This window comes from Mastacembelus armatus, chromosome 3 (genome assembly GCF_900324485.2).
Source record: "Mastacembelus armatus chromosome 3, fMasArm1.2, whole genome shotgun sequence".
Classification (NCBI taxonomy): Eukaryota; Metazoa; Chordata; class Actinopteri; order Synbranchiformes; family Mastacembelidae; genus Mastacembelus; species Mastacembelus armatus.
The window spans coordinates 13,307,324-13,334,974 of NC_046635.1; the positions used below are offsets into that span (position 1 = coordinate 13,307,324).

The window sequence follows — 27,651 nt, forward strand, 5'->3', positions numbered from 1 at the left end:
CTTTATCACTAGGGAGGGTAACCTTTGAAGTTGTCTTTTCATTGGCTTGGCATAATAGCAGTTCATTTGGTTAGCTTCATAGTCCATGGAAGATTGAGGTCAAAGTCCTTATGTCTACATTGCAATCAGCAAGGTGTTGTTTTCCCTATGTGTAGTCTCAGGACCAGAGTACAGTTTTATACAATACAATTAAAAAGAAAAACAAAAAAAATCACATGGAGAGGGAGAGGACAATTTTGAAATGAAAATAATAAAAGGTAGATATTCTGAGAAAGCTATAAATAGCAATATAAATGAAAATATCAAATGTTAATAATATCTAGATATTCCCAGGCTGACTCATTGCTTGGCTGAGTTGCCTGCTTTTTCCCCTCAGTTTGAGCTTTTATTTCATGCTGGGACTGATTGACTATACCAAAGAAATTGCTGCATTATAATCCTTGTAGTCAAATATTACCTATAGCTACTGCCTTTATGCATCTATTAAAATACATAGGAAAAATATCCAGATGCCTTAAACTATAGCTTTAACTATGAGAAAACAGTTCTAAGAATTTGAAACTTTTAAAAAGGTTTTGTGATCTGCAAAGGGTGTGGTATACACTATAGTCTGTTCCATGCTGTTGTCATCATTCAACTCTATTTACATGTACTAATGTGCATATTGGAGAGGAGGGATAGGCTGTTATGTAAAGAGAATAAGAAGAATATGAAGTACAATTGTTGAAGTCCAAAGAGTAGAGAAATTATATTGGAAATCATAATTACATGGTCTCTGAGGAGGTAAGAAGAATACCAGCTTCATATGGAAAATATTAAACCATGAGTACTGTATCCACAGTCATGAAGGTCTATGAGATGGTTAGTGAGAGCAACTCAGAATGCTTCCTATATTAGGAATAAGAATAGGGTTTTATTATGATCTATTTACAGAAGCATGCATTGGTGATCTTCCCACCAAAGAGAAAATAGTCCTTCCACTTATCTGGCATTATCAACCACCAGTATGAGTCAGTCTGTTTTTTTTATTTTTTATGTTTTGTAGAAAAAAGCTGGAAGTAAAATATTAAGTAGGGAAAAAGGAGTGGTAAGAAGCTTTCAAGAATTTCACTGCAGGATTTTTGAGGGATTTCAGTGGAACTTGTCTTTTGTTCTTCAGTGAAGTCATTTTTGAATGTTGTGCTTTGTAGGCATCTTCGTACAATTGGTCATTCGCTCTGATGTCATCACTGGTTATCTGTTCACAGAAAGAGAAAGAGAGAATAGAGGGGTTGGACAAGAAAAGAGAAAAAGAAAAAAGTCATCAAAGGGTGTATGCACACAAACTGATGTACTGTACAGTATCAGACATTGAGTAAAGTCCCCATTGTGAGCTGTATTATGAGCCACACAACACCCCTGTCTGAACTCTGTCCCCCAAAACAGGGCTTATGGTGACAAACATTGAGTCACAGTACAATATTTGGGGGGTGGGGAGGGCTCTGCTCTTACTAGTGCCAGTAGAAAAACAAAGGCAGAGTGACCACCCTGTGAGTGTACATGCCAAGCCCACTTGGCTGAGATTCAGAGTGACAGTGGCATCATCATGGGGGGGTGACTCGTTAATCAGCTTCAATTAAGGCCAAGGAGAGATGAGCAAATTCTCTAACAGTATCTGCGAGTCTCATCTATGTCTACTTTCCATTACATTAAGCAGTTTTAACATTTACAATACAAGAACACAGTTCTTCTGTTTTTCCTTCTTAAAATACAGAAAAATTTGGTGAGACCCCTCTGCAGCATGTGTACCAAGTAAGAATGATTCATGTAATCAGAAGGGTTGCTTTGTGGGTGGGTCATTAGACACAGGATTGGTAGTGAAATCCAGCTACTATCTATTGGAGATCCGGTTACATGACCCTACTGCAGAAGTGCCTATTATTATTCACCAAGAACAAAACAATTATTGACATTCCATTACATACTGTTACAGCTCCATTCACACCTGCAAAATGGGTATCATTGAAATTGTAACATCTAGGTTTGTCTATACAGTGGTTTCCAACCTTTTGTCTAACTATTTTTACTCCATGAGGCACACATATCCTTGGCTGATGATTACTGAATTTTAGAGACAACAAATATTGATAAAAGATACATTAGTGTATTTGTACTTTTACCAAGGAAATATAAATATTTACTTGCAATATTACTGTTATTTGTGGTATCACTGCATAAATGCACAATCTAGCCATGTAAGTACAGTGTTTTTTTGCTTTCCACCACTTACAGCACAGATCAGTACAAGTTATATGTCTGTTTTGTCCACCTTTCACACAGCAGTGAGCCATGTTTTGTGAGATAATATCCTTACAACTAAGATCACAGCCATTGCCCTGGGGCATGCTACATCCACTCTGAGAGAACAGTAACAGTCAAGACTCCAGCCGTTCAAGACTGAATGTGGTCCCAGGGTGTGTGATAACAGAGTGTGTGATGGGAATGCAAGGCCATTTAGAACTCCAAAGCCAGGTGTTAGCACTTCAGCTCACTGCCTCATCAATTATTGACAGAGGCAAACCAATCAGAACAATTTGCTCCCCACAGCGAAGTGCTAGAGCAGCCTAACGCCAGTGAATCATTAATGAGGCAATTAGCTGAAATGGTTAGACGGTTAGTCCTGTGACGCAACTGCAATGTGTCTCCTTGTACAGGAGCTGCACATGATGGAGTGATGTACAGGCCAACATAAGTGGAGAAGGAGTGAGAGGAATCACACAACACTGCCTGGAGACAGAGCTGAGCCTCCTAAAGGTTGGAGTGTACATTCTGTCAGTGATGCCAGCTCTCCATCTGTTGACCATGGCTCAGAGGGCCAATAATGGGAACAAACCCAATTGGCCATTACCATGGGAGATTGACCTTTATTGGTTGTTGTTACCATTGCACAGACCAACAGGACTCGTCTCCTTGGTGATTCAAGTGTGGGATAGTCCTTAATGGACATGGATAACATAGGGGAAGCAACAATAGCAGCAAAGATAAAGTTTGCCTTTGAAGGTGGAGATCCTGGATTGTTGTTTGAGAGGAAAATCAAAGCCACAAGGGAGCTGCTCACAAAGCCTCATTGATTGGTTGTATTGGAACCATTTCATAGTTTATCGATGCTCCTCTGCCTGCTCTCTCAGCCCTGGGTCCTGTACAGGCTCAATTAAACCAGCAACCTTGATCTCAGGAACAAACCATGCAAACACTACACAACTGCATGGAACACAAACTCCTCCACACTCCTTTTTGAAGTAAATGTTTTACATACAATCTGCTTGGCTTAGATGAAAATTTGGTTATTGGATTAATTACTGTTTCTTTCTGCCCGGTTCTTCTGGAGGTTTTTTCTTCCGTTAAAGGGAGTTTTTCCTCTCCACTGTCGCCAAGTGCTTGCGCATAAGGGATTTTTTGGGTTTTTTGTTTTTGTAAAGTGCCTTGAGATGATTTGTATTGTGATTTGGCGCTATACAAATAAAATTGAATTGAATTGAACTGAATTTTGTTAGCTTTCTACACATGTATTCTTAGTTTCAATATATTTTTGGAAGGATTTGGTATGACCTTTTAGGGTGTGTGGTTACCTCTACACAGTTTAGTGTTTACTGTGAACCTATTATTTACAGTTTATAAGCACATTTATGCAGACCAATAAATAAAATGTTTTCCTCACCTGTTGAAAATAATACCTGATTCAACAGTAAGTGGATGATTCTTCATTAAGGCACTGCTGTTAAATTAGTTATGATGACATATTCTTATGCCAACAGGAGATAAAACAATTTGCAGAAAAAAGAAAATAGCACTAATGATCTGCTTCATTATTTAGATCCATTATAATATTGTTACGCTTGATTTTCTGCAAAGTTTAGAAAAATTCCCTTTGGTGCATTCGTAAGTTATGCTTCAGAAAACAATTTTGGGGAGTAATTCACCTCAACCAGAGACCCCTGCTTATGAAAGAAATTTTCACATTTGGTGGGCCCACCTTTCTGAAGAACAGTTTTAGCTGCATTGAGACTGATTTTTAAACAACCACCTACTACAATACACAGTATTAAGTGTGAGAAGCTCTTAGGTTCATATTTACAGTCACTGAAACATTTGTCATCTAATCTGACAGAAATAATAATAATTATCATGATTTCAGTAAAATATCATGTTATCATAGCTACTTTGAAACATTAAAGCAAACCCAGGAATTCAAAAATCAGAAAATCTAGATGAAATAGGTTTTTCATCCTTTTTATTTTTTGTCTTTTTTTTGCTATTGCCCAATAAATATAATGCCTATCTTGTAAATATTTTTTTAAACATTCAACTTTTAAATGATTTATTTTGTGTTTGTGTCTTGATAATTATAGCCCTTGAAAAAATAAAGTAATTGATTAGTAGCTGGGTCAACCACTGTTGCTGATATTGACACTTGTGCAGATACTGTAGACAGCTACTCTCTGTTTAATGATTGCTATTCACTTTTATAGCCCTCTCAGGATGACATCCTCAATAAATATTTGCAAACAGGAAATTTGCAGAGTGACTTGAGAGAGTCATAACTCTGACACCTATGTGCTTTGAGATTAACATGTAATTAAAATAGTAAATCAATATTTATTAAGCAGTAGTACAAAATAAATGAGCAATGTTGTCTGGTCATATAATGAGTCACTGGATGCAGGAGGTTTTTTAAGTAGCATTCTGAAATAAGATTTATTTGTAAATATGCATGCAACTTAGATATTTAGAAAATTACTTTAATAAAATTGGGTTGTTTGTAAGTTACTATGTACACACACACACACACAGACATATACAATACATTCAGTGACTGCACATGCATAAGAACAAACACACAAATACAGGTACTGTAACCTTTTCACGCAAAGAGCTTTTCTTTCCAAACCATACTCTTCACATGTGGCATCTAAATGTATTTTTTATTTACTACTACAGCAATCATAAGACCTTTATTCTTTACATAGTTACAACTGCGAAGTGTAAACATCTGAACCCAGGCCTCCTCCCTTCACCTCTCACACAACTGAGGACAAAGCACAAGGAGAGTGAAACAGGCCCCATTGGCCGCGTACTTTCCAGCATCAACTGGGGTCTGAAAAAGAGAAGATGTTAAAAGCTTAATGGACTGCTCCTCTTATTGTTTAAAAATTGCTCGACATATAAATGGCTGGAGAAAACATTGGTTGGCCTCAATTATGCATTGAAAATAAAGTTATGAGCTAGTGGCTGAATTATTGATGCTGGCACCGGGAACAAGAGCATGTTGGCAATGTGTCACTGCTTTTCTGCTGATGCTTCATCTTGTATTGATAATTTTTCATCTAAAAAGCCCATGAAGTCTTGATCTGTGAAAGATGGAAAAACACACCATGAATATTGGAAATCTAATGTAATATTACTGGAAGAGGAAAACAGATAACATAACATAGAGTAACAATGAAAAAATAAAAATAAAAATATGGTTTTGAGACGAGATTTAAATACAGCCAGTTGTTAGCGCAGTTGAAGTTGTCTGAAATGTTAGATTTCCATGTTATATTTCCATTCCATGCCTCATAGAAGTGTTACATTAATATTTCTTATGAGTATGGTATGTCCACATACCTTATCTGTGCACACATAAAATAGGGCATAAAAGCACAAAAGTTCTGTCTTGGGACTGTCCCGCATAGCTGATACATTTCCTGAGATGCAAATGCTTGTGGTTCATCTGCTGATAGCCTCTCTCTATCCTACTTGTTTCACTGAGTTAACTGTTCTCTTCCTCTCATTCTCTGTCACACACACATGCACACACACACACACACACACACAAGCATTAGCGTGTAATATGCAATCGCAATTTTGTAACAATATTTCGCTGTGTTAAAGGCTGCTGATTGATTTGGAGGTAACTTATCAACATAAGCAGACATGACAATGTAAGGAAGAGAAATTAAACTGAGAAACAGTGGAATAAGGTTACATGTAGTCATGTAGGAACTTCATACATTTCACTGCAAACTGAATAAACAGCAAGGAGAGTTGAGCAAATGATGTGTGGAAAATTCCAGATGACCTTCCACTGATCCTCTCACTGATCTTTAGTGTTCGAAGTCTGATGTAGCCTGAATTTTTCTTTTTACACTTTTATTGTTTAATGGTGAACGTTACGGGTACTTGTTTTGCTCTTGTTTCACTGATTTGTTTGTGCATCAGTGCTATCACTGTAGTTTACAGTACAAAAGAGATGTATGGTCTCAGTCAGCAGTTTATTAGGTACCCCAAGTTAAAAGTAATGTGCAGTGTAAGCAATGTAATGTGACAGTCTTGCAATAAATCCAGCATTCATGAAGGCAATAATATCAGTATTTGGTGAAGCTTTTTCACAGCGCTGCTAATTCAATTGTATCATTCTGGGGGTTGTTCTGCATTATACAGAGAGGTGTTATTTATCAGATCCATAGTTATGAACAGATAGTGGACAGAACATGTCTATAATGCAATACAGTTTGACACCAGCACAAACTACATTTTCCAGATTTCAAGAGGATTTATTGAAGGACTATTGTATTTGACTGCATTAGATTTAAGTTGGTGTAGCGTATAAACTGTCAGCAGAGCATACATAAATGCACATTCTGTGCATTGTGCTGTTAACGACCTCATGGACTGAAAGAGGAGTAAAACATCTCTGTTTTGGAGTTGCACAACTTTGTAACTCATGGGTTTAGTTGAAGTGTCACTCACACTTCAGGGAGTTGTGTAGAATGTCTGCCTGACTCTGTCACTGTTCTATAAGGTCACCATGCCTCCATTTTTAATTCAAAGTGAAACACAGAAAGTCTGATCATACACACTTGTGCATGGTCCCAAAAGTCACAGATAAATATAGAGATAGATATAACTATTTACTTGTCACAATGGACAAGGAGCTGATACACAACTGCTATGGAAAATCTTTAGTAATATTAGTTAGTTAGTCCTATGAGTCAAGGAGTTTTCATCTCTTATCTCTGTGGATATCTTGAGTTATTCCAGAGAGGTCTCTCTAGTTCACTTAGGTAAATTTACAGTTAAAGAAACTAAAGTAAAAATACTGATTACCCAGTCAGATCCTGTGTTTATAGACTAAACCACAATGAGAGCGACACTGCGCTCATTTAGTGTTTCACAATTTGCGGCCATTTGGCAGCGTCTGCACAGCAAAACACATTATAAAGTGAATATCTTTCAGCAGTTGTGTAGCTTGAATAAGACTAATGTTTACCTTTGTCTTTGTTTTTTTGGGGTGTTTTTTATTTTTTTTATTTTAGTGCCAACTGCAACACACCCAGTTTCATTTCATTCTACAGTTTTGTATGTAGTTTTATGTAGACATAAAAGCAATGTTAAATTTCACACACATTCAAGTTACAGCAAAATACAATATGTCAGAAAAATATTTTTAATTTATAATATTTCTGTTCTCAATTTAAAGTCTGCATAATTATGGAGATTAATCATTTGTTAAAACAGTCAAGTTGTATCAAACGATTAAATTAGAGGACATTTTTTTAATACTGTCAAAATCAGGAGTAATTTTTTATATTTTCTATTTTTGGATTTTTTTAGCCGACATTTTTCACAGGTCATGATAGAAATATGTCACAACATTGTATTTTAATTTTTTTTGGTTTGTTTTCATCATACAATAGTAAAAATAAAAGATAAATGTAAATGTGTTTTCTAAAAACTACTTATGCAGGTAATTATATGAACACATAGGCATGTGCTTAAAGTAAATATATTTTAACTATTTAAGAGAACGACCTGTACAACTGTCAAGACATAGGCAGCTGACATTTTCAGCAGGCATCAAAAAAAAGCTCAATGAATCATCTGTCAGTGTGTAGATACAGAAAGTATGAAAGGTTGACAAAGACAGGGAGATCAAAAGTAAAATACATAAGTGAAACTGAGCTGAAAAGCCAGTGTCTATGATATTTCTCACGAAACATTATGACTCGCCACAGCCCACGGCTGACTTTAGGCCAGTAACAATCAAACATTCAGAATATCTCCTTGCAAGATGCACTGAGCAGCGCTAAGGTTTAATGCGGTGCTACTGGGATTATGGTGTAGTGGATGTTTGAGTCAAACCACCACAGGTCAGGTCTATGCGTCAGTTATTCATGCCCATATCTCTCCAGCCTACTCATGTGGATGTGCAGCACAGCCTAGAAAACAAGCATGAGGATATTTTTTTCTGCTCTGTGTCAGTTTCGCGCCGCCATGACTCAACTTCTGTCATGCGTTGGTCTTTCATCTCCGTAAAGGTGACTGTTGAGACACTCTTATTTTTATTTCCGATAAATGACTTGATTTCATGTTAAACTGGCAGTCAGAGGCCACTGTTAACCTTTCCACACCTCTGCAACGGAGTGTGTTTTTCACCTCATTTGTGAAGTGTGAGATGTGTATGTGTGCTGGCAGCCGCCTACTCTCTTCCTCACAGGGTCCCATGTTAGCCTGTGGAGGAGCCACTGAGGAGATCAATAGCTATCAGACTACTAAAATAAATACATTTATCACACCACACCCTGAAACTTGCTATAACACACTACCACAGAGTGTTACAGCTGATTGGAGGGAGAGATACTCAGCCTCAGATATACTCAGAGATACTTGGTCTCATCCACCAGCTATAGAAGCTATTGTCACACTTAAGCACTGCTGTAATAACAAAAAAAATAAAGGGCCAGAACAACACATAGATTGTCTGTGGTTTTCAACAAGAAAATGTCAGGCTTTTATGACTCTTCCCAGCTGAACAAGGCCAGCACTTTTGACTGTGCGCTTTGTCTGTTGCTGTGAGTTGCGCAAGCTCTCTGGGTTTTAAAATCTCATCTGAGTATAGTGTTCCTTTTATTCCCTTTGCTTCAGATAAAGAACAGGCATTTGAGTAATTATGGTGCATTATCACCAAGGAATGTTTCATTGCTACATTTTAAGCTGTGTAGTGAGCGGTGACAAACGAACGACCATTTTAATTTCTATCAGGAGGAAAAACACATGGCTGGAGCCAATGAAGTCAGCTCTCTCATTCTGCCACTGACTGAGACCATCTGGACCGAATAAAGTTTTTCCCTTTGAATCAACAGCTGTTGGAAATTACACGGGAACACTCCTTCTCAATATATCAGTTTTTTGTCTTTCTTTGCAGTCCTTTGAAAACCAGCCATATTTGTTTTATGGTTTTAGTTCAATGCCATATTTGATCAATGTTCACAGAACACACTAAATAAACCAGAGTTTCTAAATGCACCTGTTTCTCTTCACTCTCTGTTTCTCCATGCATGTCTTTCACTGTGTATCTTTCTGCAGCTAGGTCTAACACAGCCCTCTGTGTGGTAGTGATCGAAGAGCTGACCATGTCAGTCAATCTGTCACAGGCTGACAGTTTTACAGTTCATGCACTACACTGATGGGTACCATCACTCACATATCAATTGCCCTCCACATTGAAATCAAAAGACAGAGTGAGAGGGTTGGAAGTAAAGGGAATTGAATAAAAGCAATACCAATAAGCAGTGAGAGGAAAGGTTTTATCTCAATTTCATCTATGTGACTGTCTTTATATGTTTGTTTCTTCAAGATTTTCATAATATTTTGAACTCTACTTGAGATAGATTTTCCCCTCTGTGTCTCAGAGATGGAATAATTGTGGTTTTAATTTCCAATGGGCAGAAAAGAATCTCTTCCGTTCTGCTGGCAGATTTGATTTTTAACACTTCACTTGTTTGCTCTGTTATTCTTATTATATAGCCAAATCATTACCATATTTTTGACACAAACCTTTTGAAACACTGGAACAGTCTCTGTTTAACACTGTATTACCTATATTATTATTGCATTTTTAAATCCATATTGTCAGGAATCCACATATACAGGAATGAACATGAAAAATATAATAAACAACTAAAGCATATGAAACATTTGTTAAAAAAATAAGCAAATTCAATAAGCAGCTTCTTATAACCAGTAGTTAAGTTTTATTATCTGTGCCAACCACACCATGACTGGTTCTTAAGTATGACTGTGTGTTTATTATCTATTATCACAAAGTTCCAGTATCCCTGCCACTGTACATAGACTAGTTCAGGAGACACTGTGTATAATCTATATGGCTATTCAGGTTAGAGGAGCTGCTGGAGGAAGAGATTCGTGGAGGAACCTGATGGCACATGTCCTAGATGGCTGGGTCAGCAGAAAACCACAAATATGCACATTTGTGCCTGGAGCTGTACTTACATTTTAGCTGGTTTGAGCATATACTGTAAATGACCTGATGTTTTTTTGGAAAATGTATTTAGAATTGCCAAGACCTGTGCAAGAATATATATTTCTTACTAAAAAAATTAACACTAAGAATTTATACACCATGAAGAAATAGACCAGTGTTTGCTTCGTGCTAATATAACAGTCATTTATTAACTTATTTATGTTGAAAAATGGGAAAATAGCATGTCAAATATATAATGCAGTTTATATTTATATATATACAAAATCAGTTTATGTATTTGTCTCACTGGTTACAGGAAGTGCAGCAAAATTGCTGCTTCTTCGAGGACTAAAGAGAACCTCAACTTACATACCTACAGTTCTTTTACTATAATATTTCTAAATTTCACTAAGTCAAATTTTTAGTTAAATCAGTTAAATTTTTAATGTTGGCTATTTATGGGCAAATGGCTTGAGATTTACTTTCAAAATGAGTTTGACATTTGACAGTGGCGTAGATTAATTAAAAGAAGCCAAGATAGAAACAAATAACTAAAACTAGTTTTTGAAGGCCAAGTTGAGTGAGAGTCCTAAGTTACCCCCAGAAAGAAAGAAGGAAAAGCTGCCCATGAGAGAGAGGCAAATGAACCAATGTGCTTGTCTGTTTATGGGGAACAGCAGAAGAAGCACCCTGTCACCCTGCACTGTCATATGGGAGCCAGGCTCTCACAAACACAAGCTTAATGACTCAATTTATTTACCCTGTCACAAACTCTTCATCTTTGCTCTTCTATTTCCTGTAATGGACTTGACCATTATGCACTTGAGTTTTCTCTTTTTATTGGTATATTGAAATTATGGACAAAAAGTTCATCCTTCTTAGATTCTGTAGAGTGTGGATGAAATGAAATCTGAGTGGGTAAAGTGTGTCACATACCACAAGAACTTAGTGCAGGAGTTTGTTGTACTTCCCATTGATGCAGTCACAGAAGATTCTGTTGTTGCCAGGGCATCGATCAGACTGTAGCTCTGGAAGGTCTCCTAAAAGCTTTATTCTTAAATCTATGCTGACAGGTGATGACATGATGGAGACGGGACTGCTGAATTGATCATGTCCTCTCTCTCCTTTCACTGTCCCACTCCTGCTACCTCTTCCCTAGACCTTTCTCTTCTCCCTCGTCTCTTTGTCCCATCACTCTTCTATTTCTTCTTCTTCCCAGCCTACCTCCTTTCTTCTTCCTCCCTCCTCCATTGCTCATCGCTTGGATGTGTTGAGCACAAGATGTCAGATTATTTCCCAGCAGACACTGCACTGTGTGACAGAGGACTGGAGCTGTATATCACCGGGTGACACTTCCTCTGCCTCCACCCTCTCTCCACAGACATCAAATATCACCAGGGCTTTTTGATCACTTAAAAGGCTTGTATTAGGAGAGGAGCTGGTGCTTAAACAAAAGCAAACAAAGTGTTTCATCTGTCATGTTTGTCAGTGGACCGTATGTGCAGCATAACAGCTTTTCTATCAGACAGGTGGTAAACTACACATTATAGGATTCTAAAAGCAACTCAGCTCAAACACTCTTCAGATGTCAAAAGAGGCAACATGGCCATTGTTCAGTAACTTATATTTGATGCTTATATGGTAATCTCCATGAGCTTTTTAAACATACAGAATATGAAAGAGATAAATCTTTTGAGACTGAAAATAATGTTAACTTTTAATGATAAAACTTACAATATCTCCTCAGTTTTTTGCTTTTTTTTATGTTTGCTTTTCCTGGGCTTCAGTCCATAGCTTGTAATTCTAATTGAATGCACTGAGGGCTTTGGCATGGGTGGGGTCGGCTCAGTACGCAGGCCAACCGCTCAGCATATTGTTTCTGTGGCACCTGTCCCCACAGATTAATAACTCCAAAGTCTGCACCAGTGAAGCATACATGGATACCTAAAATTACAATACTAATTCAGCATGAGGGATTTATACACCAGCCTCTCACAGGATTTATGACAAAGTGAGCCAGAGATGAGGGGGAGAGAGGATGGGGAGAGGGAGAGGGGGAGGGGGGACGAGGAAGAGAGACTAATAATGCTAGCAAAAGTGATCAGCTCAATGGGAGAAATTGTGAATTTGTAGTCCTGCAATTATTATTGTGTTTCTCATCACATAATGAGTTTGAACAATGCAGTTAATGGCATTATTGGCGAGCCACCAGAAATGGGGTGTATATAAGCTTGATAGCACTTTTTCATCAATAAATCACTCCAGTGCACATGGCAATATTTAAATCTATGTTATTAAAATTGTTGGAACAACACTATCAGATTTATGTTGTGTTATTTTATTATGAATTGATTATCATCATCACAGGCATATCTGATTTGTGTGGAGGCAGCTGGAGCGTGGTTGGTTTAATCCATTTTGATTGCTCTGCAGAGGAATGCCACTTCTTTGCTTGAATGGACAACTACTTGCTGTTCACCTCTGATGATTGGCTCAAAGAGAAAATAAACCAAAATATTTTTTTCTTTCCTTCTTTCTTTCTATTGTTACCCAATGTTCCATAAAATTTATTTCTACCGCAAACAGATGTGATAATCTAATAAAAATCTTTGAAATATCTCCATCCTTTTTCTTTTTCTTCAGTGCTAAAAACAGTATATTTTCTATTATTATTTCTATGACGATCTTTTGTACTGTACTGTGGGTCATTTATCTTGATAAGACTTGACATATAGGGAGTCTTAATAGTTATTATTAGTTTGATGAAGGCATTATTATTCATTAAAAAAAAATCAAAACCCAATTGTATGCAGTGGAAGAAGACAAATGAAAAGTTACAATATCTATGAAAAGGACACTGATGTAACTGAGTAATTTCAGTTGCATTAAAATGGAAAATAGTCAGAATAAAATGTGTTAACCCAGAGAAGCACAAAAACAAAATAGGAGCAGAAGTGTGACCTGTATATAGACACATACTCTGCTCTGTTTACAAAGTAGCCTGATGTGAATCTAATTATTATATCAGTTTGTTTATTCTGATTCATGATGAATGTAAAAATTTAATTAGTCTGGACGAAGAGGGAAGGAATCAGTCTCAGCGTAGAGAGGCATTCAAGTGCATCTGCTCACCAACACGGCAACAGAATTACCAGCTCTCAGAACTGTGACAGCCCTGAAATTACAATTGAGTTTCAATCTTTCCCACTTTCATAGCTCCTTTTACTTTCCTTGTTCTCTCTCCCTCTACAATGCTCTCTTTCTCATTCACTCTCTCTGACGGCTCAATAACAGGTGCCATGCTAAGAGAGCTGTTAAAGCCGTCCCTGAGTGGTTGTGTCAGCAGCAATGTTAGGGTTGAGCTTTCCAACCTGCTCACCATGCAGGAAAAAGGAAAGAGAGGAGGAGGGGAAAAATCTTTGTGGTCCCCAAATGATGCCCTCAGGGAGCCATCGTGTGCTAAAATTTGCCGGGTGGTTCTCCCCTGTTTTCTGTCTTGTGGCCCCCGGACTCCGATTTACAGACAGAGCCATATTGGGCCTTTCTGCATGGTGGGGCTCAAGCAGCTGTGTTCAGCAGAAAAAAAAATGACAACAAGAAAAAAAAAGAAATAAATAAGCAAATCAACAATCACATAAGAAAAGCTTATTTCTTCACAAATGCTTGAATAAGGACTTTTTGTGTACCATCTGCAGAAAATGAACCGTATAGTTGGACCTTGATTGCAGTTAGACAGGTTTGGCCTGACTATTCAGAAAAAGTGTTAAATGTTGTAGAAAATCCACCACAGTGTTGGAAATCCTCTCATTTGCATCAATACAAATTCATAAAAGTGTGTGTTTTCTCTGACTTGAAGAGCCAATTTGCTGCATGCGACTCAGTTGATACTGATACTGCCTGCCTTTAACACAAACAAGGTGATCTGTCGTTATGATTGCTCATCTTTAACTCGTCTTTAAGCACACTCCTTAAGATTTGAGGGGTTCTTGGCAAAATCTATGCAAATGAAGCTGAATTGTGAAAAGACGTATCACTGTGCATGAAGCCTGAAGCGGGCAATAATCACAGACGGATTGTGTGCAAACAAGAGATGCTAAGCACCTCAAACCTCTGCAAGCGACAGAACCACACAGAGAGAAACACACCACAGGATGAAAGAGATGAGTCAAATAGTCAGGTGATTGCTCAATTTTGTTTAGCTAATGAGCAACAAAACAACATTTCACATTATGTTTACCTTTACAACTTTCTGATTCTGTGCAATTATACTCTTGAAGAAATGTGTGTAATTTTGCATTAAGTACACAGTTTAGATACACCACTGCAAATGCTATGACTGTGACAGTATGAGGACAAAAGAAGTAGACAAAGTCAGATGTCCAAGTCCTTTTCTTTGTTGAGTAAAGGATATATATACACACACACACACATATATATATATATATATATATATATATATATATATATATATATATATATACATATATACAGTATATATATATATATATATATATATATATATATATATATATATATATATATATATACATATATACAGTATATATATATATATATATGTGTGTGTGTGTGTTAGCATATAGGTAATCTAAATTTAGCTCCATACCATCTTGGGGCGTTTCGTTTTACACACACCAAAAAAATGATAAATTTCAAAGGTGACCTGATGGGTTTCATTACAGCTGATTGATCGGCTTATGTTTGGGTGTCACAAAATGGACAGAGAAGACATAGTACACCTTCAGGATTCTACATAGGACATATAGGCCATGGAGCCATGGCACCTATATACACGAAGCTAGAGATACATAGTACATCTGAATTATATGCCTTCAGAGCTATTTAAAAAAATTATGTAACAGCATTAGAAATATTATTTTTAAGTGTCTAAACAAGTGGCATACAAGTATATGATTATGATTATGAATTCAAAAATGTTAAAACATTATTTATAGCTGTGATATAATTGATATAAGTGATTTAATTTAAAGTTAAGAGTAGATCTGTCACATCTAAATACCATTCCAGTTGTAACGAAAGAAAACTTCTACATTTACAATTAGGAATGATGGAAAAAGTTTCAGAGTAGTTATATGGATGTCTCTGCAGTCTAGGCGGGGGTTGGGAACAAACCAGGGATCTGTGAATATCTCTTATGAACTACACTAGTAAGAAACCCCTGCAATTCATCATAACAACAAGAAAGAAATGTCAAGGGCACAGGAGTCCCCCTTTTTTTGTTGAGGTCACACACAAAACATAAACAGAATCACGCATGCAAACACACACACACACACATTAACACGCTGCATTGTGGCCACACTGCGCTACGTAGAAGTTGAGGCAATGACAAATCGCTGAGACCTGAATCTGGGGCCGAGGTGGGACTAATTGAAATGAACTTTAGAAAAGGGGGGACACCTAATTAAACATGAACTTTCTATCTTGTGTTTGTATTGACATCATGGGGCCTAACTTTAAGCTCATGTTTGTTTGGCTGAACCTGGCAATGCAGGCAAAAGGATAGTGTATAAGAACATGGAGAAGAAATAAGGTCATTGCTTTTACTCAGTGAAAACAAATTTTTCCTTGTCTCAAGTCATTTGCGGCACTTTTCTGGAGAGTGTGAGGGACCCATTCATTATCTGCTGCTTTTCCTCAGAGAGACTGTAGTGCATATGGTATCCTGTGTTGTGTGTTTGCATGTTTTTCTGTGCTGGTTTGAGACAGGTACCGCTAGTGCTTTACTTTAATTTATTTTGTTTGTGGGTAACTAACATGGGGCCTAAATTTAAGCTCATGTTTGTTTGGCCATACCTGGCGATGCAGGCAAGGATAGCTAGATCTGCGTATGCATGCATGTGTATGTTGGCATTTATTGCCTGTTCTATTTTCTGTATTACTTAGTCGGAGACATGGCCCAGTGCAGGAGCTGTGAAGTTTCCCAGTAACAGTCTAATTCCTCAGTGGCTGTTTAGAGTGTCTCCAGCAGTGCTAAGTGTTCTCCTCTCTGTGCCTGATCAGAAAACAGGACCACTTTAGTCAGTTTGTTTAAGGTCCCTTGAGAAGGCTCTCATATCCTCCCTCTACTCAGCCCTTCCTTTTCCCTGCTCAGTCTGTCTCAGATGCACACTCACAGTGCCTCTTTCATGCTCCCTAATTTACAAAGCATTAATAGATTGAACTTGATATGTGCAAATGATTGTTGGTCGACTTTTCCAAGTGATTGAATATTTCAGCATTATTATTTTTTTATATATCAATTTTATTTTATAATAAGCTTTCTTTAAAATAAATACAAGGGAAGAAGGAAGGATGGGAGCATTTTTTCTGATTCATTGTATAATTACTAGCCACATATTATTTGCTTTAGCAGGATGATGCTGCTACAAGCAAGAAATATGGAAAAAAAAAATCTATTACACATTTGATGTGAAGCCATTAATAAGTCAATTCAATTCAATTCAATTTATTTGTATAGCGCCAAATCACAATACAAATCATTTCAAGGCACTTTACAAAAAAAAGAACCTCCAGCAGAACTGGGCTCAGTTTGGGGGGCCATCTGCCTCGACCTGTTGGGGTGAGTGGATAGAGGAGAGATCATTTGTGTTTGTGAAAATAAGATTGACATTTTTTTTTTTTTTTTTTTTTTTAAAGTCTGTAATGTGTAATGTTAAGCTGGAGAATATCAGATAAAATCTCTTGGCAGGAAGGCATGATGGTGTGTGGACCTGACAACAAAGAATTCTTAATGAAAAATATTACAAGCTAGGGCATAATGAATTTCATCAAGGTGGTTAAGGTGCTGTTAAAGAAGTTCATGTCTAATTTGATATGTCTCATTGTTGAAGCTGTGTGTGTACATTTACAGTATTTAACATCTTCACTCTATGTCATCTGTCTCTTTAGAGCAGGGTGTGACCTCATTACAATTCCCTTAACACAATGGATTCACTAATAATATACCTTATAGTAATACATTATCTTTGTGTTGCAAAATGTATAAGGATTGGCAGTTCAGACCACATAGTGTTTTAAATGTTCCATATTTAAGTGCAAATCTTGCACTTTTTTAGAATTGAGAAGAGGATGTATTTGCAAGTGAAATTTTTTGCATAAGAATTTATCAAACAACATGAAGACATATTCTCTCTGTTTTCTATGGCCTGTTCTGTTCTGCTATCCTTGTGTAAAGGTGAAGTTTCCTCACAAGAGCTGACAAGTGTGAAATTACAATAGGAAGTGCTTCATACCCTGCCATTTACCTTCATTCATTACAACACACACACACATACATACACACACTCCTTACAATCCATAGTTGACAGGCCGATAAGGCAGTCACTTTTTGAACCTAGAGTCCAGGAAAAAAACCAAACACATTATGCGTGATAGTTTAGCCTTCAGATTTTATCAAACTTCAGAGTCCTGAAAAACATCAGCTTGCCTTTGTGGTGGTATTGAATACAGAGGTACAAAGGTACTGAAAAGCGGATTGGAAGTCGAGATACAGTAGACCTACATGGATTATAGCTCATCCATACATCTATACCAGAAGTCTCCAGTCCAGGAACTAGATCCATATGATGTTCAAAAGAGCTCTGGACCAAAGAGATTTCTTACCAGACCCAGTGAGGCAGGTCAGAGGGCATGACATTTTTTTCACTCTTTTCATTTGACTGAAATTCAAGTGCCTTAAAAACAAAAGTCATTAAATTAGGTACACAAAGACTTGTGCTGTATATGCTGTGTAGTATAATAGTTCACAACAAAACTTTTACACCTATTATTTCCAGAATCATCAGTGTTTATCAGGTGTGTATAGTATTTAAAAGGTAGAAATAAGACATTATTTTGTTTTGCAAATGTGAAAGCATATTTTCTAGAATCAAAGAATAAATAACAATTGTCCTGCTCTGTCTTTCTCCTCTCTAGTGTTTGTTGTCTGAAGGTTGTCGAGCTGACTCTGTGGCCAAAGAAACTGTGGAGACATTGGGCTGTCATACATCTTTGAAGACCACATGCTGTATCTGTATTGCTGTTGCACCTTAATTGATACAGGCTCACGCTGTTGAGCTTAACAGGGCCCCATCATGGCCTAACACTCAGATCTCTCACCGCTGTAAAGCTCAGAATACTGAGCTCTCACAATCACACAAGCATGTGCACACACGCACACAGACACACAACACCCAGCTGGCTTCTGGCGAGATCACAGCTAAAGAGATCCAGACTGGAGTTGGTTAGAGTAACACTAATGGAGATGAGCTGCCTGGTTAGTTCAATGGAAAATTGAGCAGATTTGATGCTTATTTCATCACAGCAGTAGACTGTTCCCTGGGGAATATCCAGTCAACTTAAACTGATTTTACATCTTTCTGAAAGAAAGAAAAAATATTATGGCATTTGTGAAGGAGCTGGTTGGCCCACCACAGAGGATGTTTTATGTTCTGTGTTACACGAAACCACATGTGATGGATGATTTTTTTTTAAGTAGCGTGAAAAATTTATACATTTGTAAAAGGATGCTGTGCTCATTCAGTGTTCTTCTTCTGACATGGTGCTTTCCTCACTTGGCTACTTGGTAGCAAGAGCTTTAAATCATGTCACCAGCTGGTCCAGTGAAATCTGGGCCACACCTGAATGAATATGTCCTGCCCGGCAGCACTGTAGCATGGTAAAAACTACAGAGGATCACTGGCAAGCAGGAGGAGGTCCTCTGCTTTTATCCCTCCACCTGACATTCTGTGACATTTAAGAAGTCATTAAAGGTGTGAGCATGTAGAGTGGGAGAGCGTAGCTCCTCAGGCAAAGAAAGACTGTCAGCTCTGTCGCCAAATAAAACCTTGTTGGATGAACTGATTATGCTGTCAGAAAAATCATAGTATTACATTACACTCTCCTGGAAAGATGTATTTATGGTGTTGACAAATCATGTATGGTGGCTTGCAGTATAAATGCCTCTGACAGTGCAGTGCTATCACTCAGCCCTGTGGCCCTTGAAGAAAGGAGGATGCACTGCAGTTATCAGATTGAGTGCAGTCAGTCTCTAGATCAGCCTGGTTGTGTTTCACTGTGGTCAGCGTTGGCTGTGACACAAACACAGAGGGTCCACAGAAGATAAGAGTCTCCTGTTTTTATGAGCGTCTTCCTCTCTACCAGCTATTTAAGTGCAGCCAGATCTGACTTCTGCTAGTGCTGCTGACAGCTCATCTCCTGCTATTTGTCCATCACTGGCATCTGTCTCCATAAAGGCCTTGCTGTAAAAAAAAAAAAACCCATGCTGACCCACATCATTAAGAGTGACCCTGTCTTTACAGCAGTAAATGTTTGTTTAGGGGCAGTCCCCTGTTCTGAAGTAGCAATTAGCCTCTGCTAGAGAGAGGAGCCCTCAGGTTCAAAACCCTTCCTCCACTGAGGGGCTTGTCAGCTCCAATACAAACAGAAAACACAGAAGGAGAACTACAGAGGCAGAGGCAGGACAGTGATTATCAAGCCTCAGCTCTATGCTCTAGGCCCTGTACTGCTTCTCTGGAAGCAAAAAAAACACTATTCTCTTCAAACCATTGAACTGACAACTGGATGTGCATAGGCACCGTAGTGGAGAAGTGGAAAGAATTTCTCTGCCAGAGATACGTGGTATATCCAGAGAGCACCCACAAAACAGACAGAGATTCTCAGCAGGTCTTACGCATGTATGCTGTAGACTCTCCATAGACAACAAATGTGACATTTTTTGTCTCACCATCATCCCATTTTACCAGTTCTTGTGTAAATCCAAATAGATTAAATAAAATAAAGGCTACATTGAAGCTAAATAATGCAAACAAATAATCTTTGTGCCATTATCTCATAAAACCACAAAACAAGTTTGCTTTTTTACTAGCTGTATTTAGGTAGCTAACAAAAAGGTTTAATTTAGGCTGATATCAAGGCATAAAATGTGTTATATGTATATGTATATATGTTATAAAAACTAAGCCTTAAGACAATTAAGTTAAGTCCAAATCATATACATATTAAATGTGGTCTTCTTTTCATACTCATTAAGTGCAATTCTGTACTTCCAATTTTTAATGCTTTCTAATGGTTTTTCCCCACACTCTACCATTTGACCGCACCCTAAAGTGAGAGTAGCAGCAGTTTGGGCTACTGCAGCTATGCACACCAGTGCAGGAATGTTCAATTTCTGACAGAAAATTAATATTTTTAATATTTTAATATTCAAATTCAAACCAAAATTAATCTAATATTTTAACATCTCACTTATAAGTAAATAGGAACCTTTAAGCTTAACAATAATAGTCTTTTAATGTGTATTGTAATATATAGCAATATCAATTGATGTTGAAAATTGTGCTAACATTTTTTCACATTGGCCAGCCCAAATAGAACAATTTTGTTTTCTGTTACACTATTTAATGACATTATTTAAATCATGTTTTGAGCATGTATAGACGTTCTAAGACACCATGCTTATTTTCAGAAATTTCAGGCATCCCGTATTCATAAAGTCATCTAAGCTTTCAAAACACGTAAGAATACAAAGCCCCAAGCCTATACCATGTAAGTCTGTCTGTGTGGTAAGAGTGAAAGTCAGCCAGGTCATGGTAAGACCTCTGCCCATCAATCTGAGACATACACTCTACACACAGGGAGGGCCTGACAGTCCTACAATACACGCAGAGGTAATGGAGTCCCAGCGATGCCTGAGGGGATGTACTGTAAGTCTCCAAGAAAAGAGAAGGTGACAGAGTGACAAAAGCTTTCTACAGCTGAATGCCTCCAGCCTCAAGAACAATCCCAAAGAAGTAATTCCTGTCCCAAACCCTTTGTGGTAGCTGGCCTACAGCTCTACGTATATCATCATCTATATCCCACACATGTTGAGGGCAAGAGGCTTTTATAATGCATTTTGAAAGGTGGATGCTGGAGGTTTAAATAGAGAGCGCGCCTTTAATATTCTGTGTGGCCTACTGTTACAGTAGTGCCGCAGTACAGTACTGTGCAAAACTTGTGCACTAAAAATACACAGGGGATGCCTTTAGTATAAATTACATAAATTGTGTTTTCATTTATAAATTAACTTCATACCAAATGCAGTGTATGGAACCAAACCTAAATCTAATCAGTATTTGCAGCACTCTCCTTTGTCCTTAAACCAGCAGGAGTTGGTTTAAGTCCTGCACACAGGACTTTTTTTGACCTGCACACAGTTTCTCCTGATACTTTGCAGCACCTTGGAGAAGCTTCTGCAGTTCTTCTATAGATCCAGGCTTTCCCAATGTTTCTCTTCATATGTTCCCAGATTGACTCCACACTGCCCATTTCTGATATCTGTGGGGGTCGGACCATCTGCTGCACGACTCCTGGTTCTTCTTGCCTCGGAAAATAGTTCTTCATAAACTCTAGTGGGTTCTTTATGGAAATGTTGTCTTGCACAATGGACTACACAATGTACCTGGGATTAATCTGATACCTGATGATGTTGTGTGATAAGAATCTAATACAGCTAAAGCACCTAAAACTTCTGCACAATACTATATATATTTAAAATTTCTCTACGATATGACAGCCACAGGCCTACACGGTGCCTAGTGAGCAGGTATAGATCAATCTTAGTTACTCTTCCCTACATGTCAGATATATACAGAAACCTGAGGACGTTCTTCATCTGCATTTACACATCCACCACTACATATTGAAGACTGAACAAATACATATTTAACAGCATCTTTGTGCATCATAAACAACTACAAACAACTGTACACTGCTCAACCACTGCATGTAGTGGCAACATCAGTGAGTCCTTCTGTTTACAGAAGACTGCATTCCATGATATTATGCATTTAGCTGAGCATCAAAAAACCAGTGCAGCTATGTCTTTTACAGTAAATATAGTTAGTCACTACAGTAAGGAACATTAAAAAATGGAATATAGCCATATTGAGAGCTCCCTTTGCTTTATGGCCACTTTTGATGAATAATTCAAGTAGCACTTTAAATTATTTACATAAAGGTTATAGTGTAATCTTATGCAAAATCTAGATGGCTGTAGCACTGTCTGAAGTTATGGGGTGATTTTTCGAACCCTCCATGGTAACATACACTGTTTTACATGTGCTCACTGTTGTTATGATATAGTTTTGATTACTTTAACTGTCAGCACCTGGAACACAATGACTTCTAATGGCATGAGATTTTTAAGAACATAGAGTTTATTTTATTGGGCAGGGGGTTGGAGGGGGGTTAGTCAAAACTAAATACACAAACCTCAATAATCTGTTTATAATTGTCCTCCACGACATGTCTGTGGTGTCTGCAGCAATGTGACATGGCAGTTATCTTTAATGTATTGACCACTGATTGTACAAAAGCAGCTTACCCTACCAAGGGTCCAGGAGCAGGCTTACTCTCAGCATTGAAAAAGAAAGATTAAATGTCAGTCACACATCAGACGTCACACGTCAGATCATGTGTGTCTGTGTGTGTGTGTGTGTGTGTGTGTGCGTGTGTGTGTGAGCGTGTGTGTGTCTCTATTGTATATACATTACACAAGCGAGTCCATGCATTAACCTACACTGCATATTTTAAAACATTTCAGCATTATTTTATAAAAAATATGATTTTGTCTGCTTATAGCTACACATACATGACTGTATAAAAACCTGTTGAAAAGCACCGATTATGCAGTACACCTTAAATTAACTGGCACACATATTTTCTAATGATGATACAACATGATTTGTTTTACTGCCTCTCTAGTGCCTGCCATGGGAAAGTGAGCGAGAGAATTAAATGTGACTTTTTCACACTTTTTCATGTGTTAAATAATTTTTCACTCATAGTCTGTGCAGATTTGATGTCCATAAAAGTTGTTCAAAAAACACATTTGCAAAGTGAATAAATGAATAAAAATAAAAATACAACCTTCTGCACTTTTGGGCCCAAATATACCCATTCGTTTTTTTTTTTATGTTTTGAACATGAAGAGCGAACATAATTTTACTCACCCCAAAAATTCATGTACAGTGTATACACTCAGCATCTAATGTGTAAAGCAAAGACATGCACTTTTCCCAGGAAAAGGGGAAAAGACAAGGAAGAAGCCTGATAGCAACAGGAAAGCTTGAGTGCGGGCTGTGAGACAATAAAGAGGAAACTGCAGTGTCCCTGCCATGGTACATGACCCTGCTGTCATGACTCACAGGAGGAGCATCCATCCATCAATCATCCAAGTTTGCCTCTTGTTGAACTTAATTTATTGCATATTCCACATGTTAAGTGTGCAAACCTCCAGGGTGCAAATTTAGCAGTGGCAAACTATCAACAAATCTTTGTTTCTCCCCTAGTAGAACGCTTAGTAGAAGCAATAAAGGCTTTTTGGGAGAAACAAACTGAAACAATGGTGGGGACTGCCCTCTAAATGGCTTCCTGTTGTGCTGCAGCACCAGATTGAGCACAGCTTCAGAAAAACAGAAAAAAATATTTCATATCATGAACACAGAGAACTAAGCAGAGGATGCACAGAGTGAATGAAAGTGAAAGAAATGAAAGAAACATTTAAAACAATTTATTGACTCTGCTGGGAAGGACTTGTGTGTGAAGTGAGAACAGTGTAAAGATGCATTCATGTCTACAGAGGCATGTCTTCTACAAGCCTCTTCCAGTCCTCTCAGCCACTTAGGACCTTGCCCGAAGGAACACAAGTGGTTGTTGTTACAATATCTCAGGAGTAAAAATACTTTATAACCAGAAACTTTGAATACAAAGAGGTGAACCATTTTAGATGTATTTTTAAATCACAAACAGTGCATATTTTGTGGTTTAATGAAGCATAGATTATACCCTTGCAGAGACTCAGAGACTGTCAGAACAAAAAAATGAAAGGCATGATAAGCTGCAAAAAACTGTTTTGAGGAAATGCATAAACTGTTCAAGGAACTAACAAATTTCTGCTGTTGGTATCTTTTTCACTTGGGTTTTAGAGTTTTGAAATTTCAAATGAAACACAAGAGAGCAGAACACAACTTTCTGTCCTTGTTCAGATTTACATCCCTGTGTCCTAAGAAATGATGTTCCTTTTTTTCTGATGCTGGGTGGATTTGTCTTTATCAGTATAGCAAACTGTTAACTCTCTGGCAGGGGTATTTCAATCCACCTGTAAAGAGACTTGAAAAATAAATGACATACATGAAGTGCATGACTAAAATGTACACAGAAGGGCCCACTCAACTGAAGAGACAATATATAGTAGGAGATGGAAGCTGACAGATATTTGTGGAGTGACAAAGAGAATTTAATATAGTATTTCTCAAATAATACAGAAAGAATGTTAATTTAGATGGGAACTGTGTACATAAATACATGCTATTCCTACTGTACATAATTCACTTTTAGCTACAAAGACATGATTGATAATTTTTATTCATTATATTTTTTATTTTACTGAAAATAATAAACAATATTCAGCAGACACTTTTCTCCTAAATAAACTTTAAGTGAACTAGCCACATAAACTGAAGATGTATTTTGTAGGAGAAAGGGTTGAGATGCAACATATATGGCATGAAGATATAGAAAACTGGGACATATTTAGCAATAGCCACATATATCTACACAGTCTCCTACCTAATTATAGCTGTGAACAATTCATAACTAAAACAGTGATATATTCAGTGTGGGCACCCATAGCCTAGAACCAGAATCCTTAACAGGGCCTCACCCAACTTAAATACAGGGTGTTCCTTATAAGCACAGTGCCCAAGATAGGACTAGAGGCTAGATAGGTGAGAATCCTCTCAGGGGGAATAGGAACGCTGGATGACACTTTAGCTTTGACTCAGACTTATTTGGATTTAGTAGCACTTTGTCACTGTCTTGACTTGCAGACATAAAAATGGAGTTGCCATGACCAGTCTGCCCCACATATCTGCTTAAGGAGAAACAAGCATGCATACACTGATGCAACAGGAAGAAAAAAAATATCAGTGTAACTTTAATCACATCCAGACCTATAAATGTAACTCTGAACTGTAGCAATGGTAATCAGAAACAGAGTAGTCCCAACAGGAGCCAGTACACTTTCTGTTTTTCATTAAAATGCTGGCCACTACTTCTCACATCTCTGTGTGCATTTAAATAGTTAATGGACTGCCCATCCACTTGGCTACTGTAAGTTGCAGGCTGGAGGAGGCAGGCTGAAACTCCTCAAAAGTTTTTCTTTCAGATCAGAAACAGGGACTTTACAATGTTGCAATATTCATCATGTGTTTAGAAACTCTATATGCTTTCCTAGCTTTTGAAGTTAAACCAATGCCAGATTTTATCTGTTTTTTGCAAAAACTTAATGACTGATCAATAATTGGACACCAACATAATACATACAGTATATATCTTGTTTTTCTGCATATGTTCAGAGGGAAGGGTGGACCTTCATGTGCTAATGCTACTTTTTGTTGCTCACTGAAAAGAGCATCACTGAAAGAAATCTGCTTGTCAGTACAGATACTGTCAGTTTTATTACTACTAGTTTTTAATATGTTGACCAAGTCCTTTCCACGTTTTGTTGTCTTCCCTGGCCAAAAATATGTTTGTTTATACATCCACTGGCTGTGTTTTGGTGGATTCAGGGGAACTGTGCAGTCATTGCTCTGGGGAGATACAGTAGTGTGTAAGGAAAGAGACTGGTAATTCGATCCAGGTCCAGGATACCAGGTAGGAAGTCTGAGTTCTTGCACTGGACCCATACAGAGACTTTAGTACGGTCGGCAGGACCTCTTTGAAGGAAACCATAAAATATTAAGGGGAAGTGGATACCTCACTTGGCTTAATGCGGACATAAGTCAGGCCACACATAGCTTTATAAGATAAATCCTTGTTTTCTTTCTTTATCTCTCTCTCTTGCATACTCTCTCTCTGGGCTTGTGTGGTAAGAAAAGAGTCAGAGATTTGAGGGGCACAGACTTCAAGCCTGTCTGCTGTTACTGCAGGCAGGGGGTCAAGTTATTTTTCTTCATCTTATCCTTAACATTACAGTAACCTGTGCTGTTTTAATTAAGCCCATTATATGGATTAAATAGGTACAAGTTTAGATAGTAATTAAGTCATTTTACTTTTAACATGGCAAAAGTGAAAGACAGAATGAATGAGCGAATGAGAGAACGCACTGTACAGAATACATCCATCAAATTGGTGCCACTGAGCTCTGGCTGCTTTTAACCCTACAGCTATCTCCGCCTCTGTCTCCATCCATCCATCTCCTGCCCTTCTCTCTCTAGCGGGACTGTTCAAAGTTACTGATACACAGTATGCCAAGCCAGATGGTCAGCCGCACGGTCGAAGCATGTACCACTTAGTTTCTACACCCCTCTAACAAACCCTCCTTCCAACTCCAGATGGCATGCCATGCCTGGTTCTAGTGCCACAGGGGGAATGCGACAATATCAGTATGACTCAAGTCCCTTGGGACATGGTCTGTGTGTGCATTTGTTTTGGTGTGTATATGAGAGTGTGTCCCTTAAGTGCTCTTGTTTGGTTGTGTGTTTTAGAGAGTCCCAACATTCGGATCCCTGTGCATCATGGGCTGCTGATTTCTGCCCTTTGGCCAGATTTGGCTGCTGTGGCTCAATATGGAGTTCCTTTACTAATAATCCTTCCCACTGGGTCTCACTGTTTAAGTAAGTGATTTCAAAGAAAAAAATATGATATGGTACAAAATTATGAAGACTATTTTCCTTTATTGTTAATGTTTCTATCGTTATGTCAGTTTCAGTTTCAGTTTCAGTTTATTTATTTGTATAGTGCCAAATTACAATTTCTCTCAAGGCACTTTACAAAAAAGAAAAAAACAACAAATCCCTTATGAGCAAGCACTTGGTGACAGTGGAGAGGAAAAACTCCCTTTAACGGAAGAAACCTCCAGCAGAACCAGGCTCAGTTTGGGCAGCCATCTGCCTAGACTAGTTGGGGTGAGTGGATAGAGGAGAGAGAAAAGAATAGCAACAATAAACAATAAATAGACACTGCAGGTTGGTGGGGCCATTAACTGCACATCAGCAATATACAGCTCCAGGACTCTCACAAAGAGAAATTGCAGTGGAGTGCTGACAATATTTGTTTTAATTATTAGGGATCATTTGGAACTTCTGTAAACAAAGAAAATTTGGCTTCTGTCAACACAGATACATAAAATATTACACCTCAAGGCGCATAATTAAATTACTATACTATGCTTTAAACACCTCAGTCTACAACTACAGATCTAGTGGATTTACACTGTCAAAGTATAGACAGATATAACACAATTACTAAGCCAGGGTCCTGAGATCCTAAGGCGATCCCAA

The 27,651-nt window shown here is 37.9% G+C and overlaps 1 protein-coding gene across 2 annotated transcripts in view; it reads right to left on the reverse strand.

Annotated features, from left to right (window-relative positions):
- Positions 1–893: 893 nt before the first annotated feature.
- The window catches only part of mafa (MAF bZIP transcription factor a), a 70,891-nt gene continuing 44,133 nt past the window's right edge, over positions 894–27,651 (reverse strand). Inside the window, exon 3 of one of the 2 annotated variants that reach the window (XM_026319651.2) lies at positions 894–1,237. The gene's annotated coding sequence lies outside the window, so the exon portion shown is untranslated. Of the gene's footprint in view, positions 1,238–5,033; positions 5,388–27,651 lie in introns of those variants that run through there. The other variant, XM_026319652.2, reaches the window with a different exon arrangement.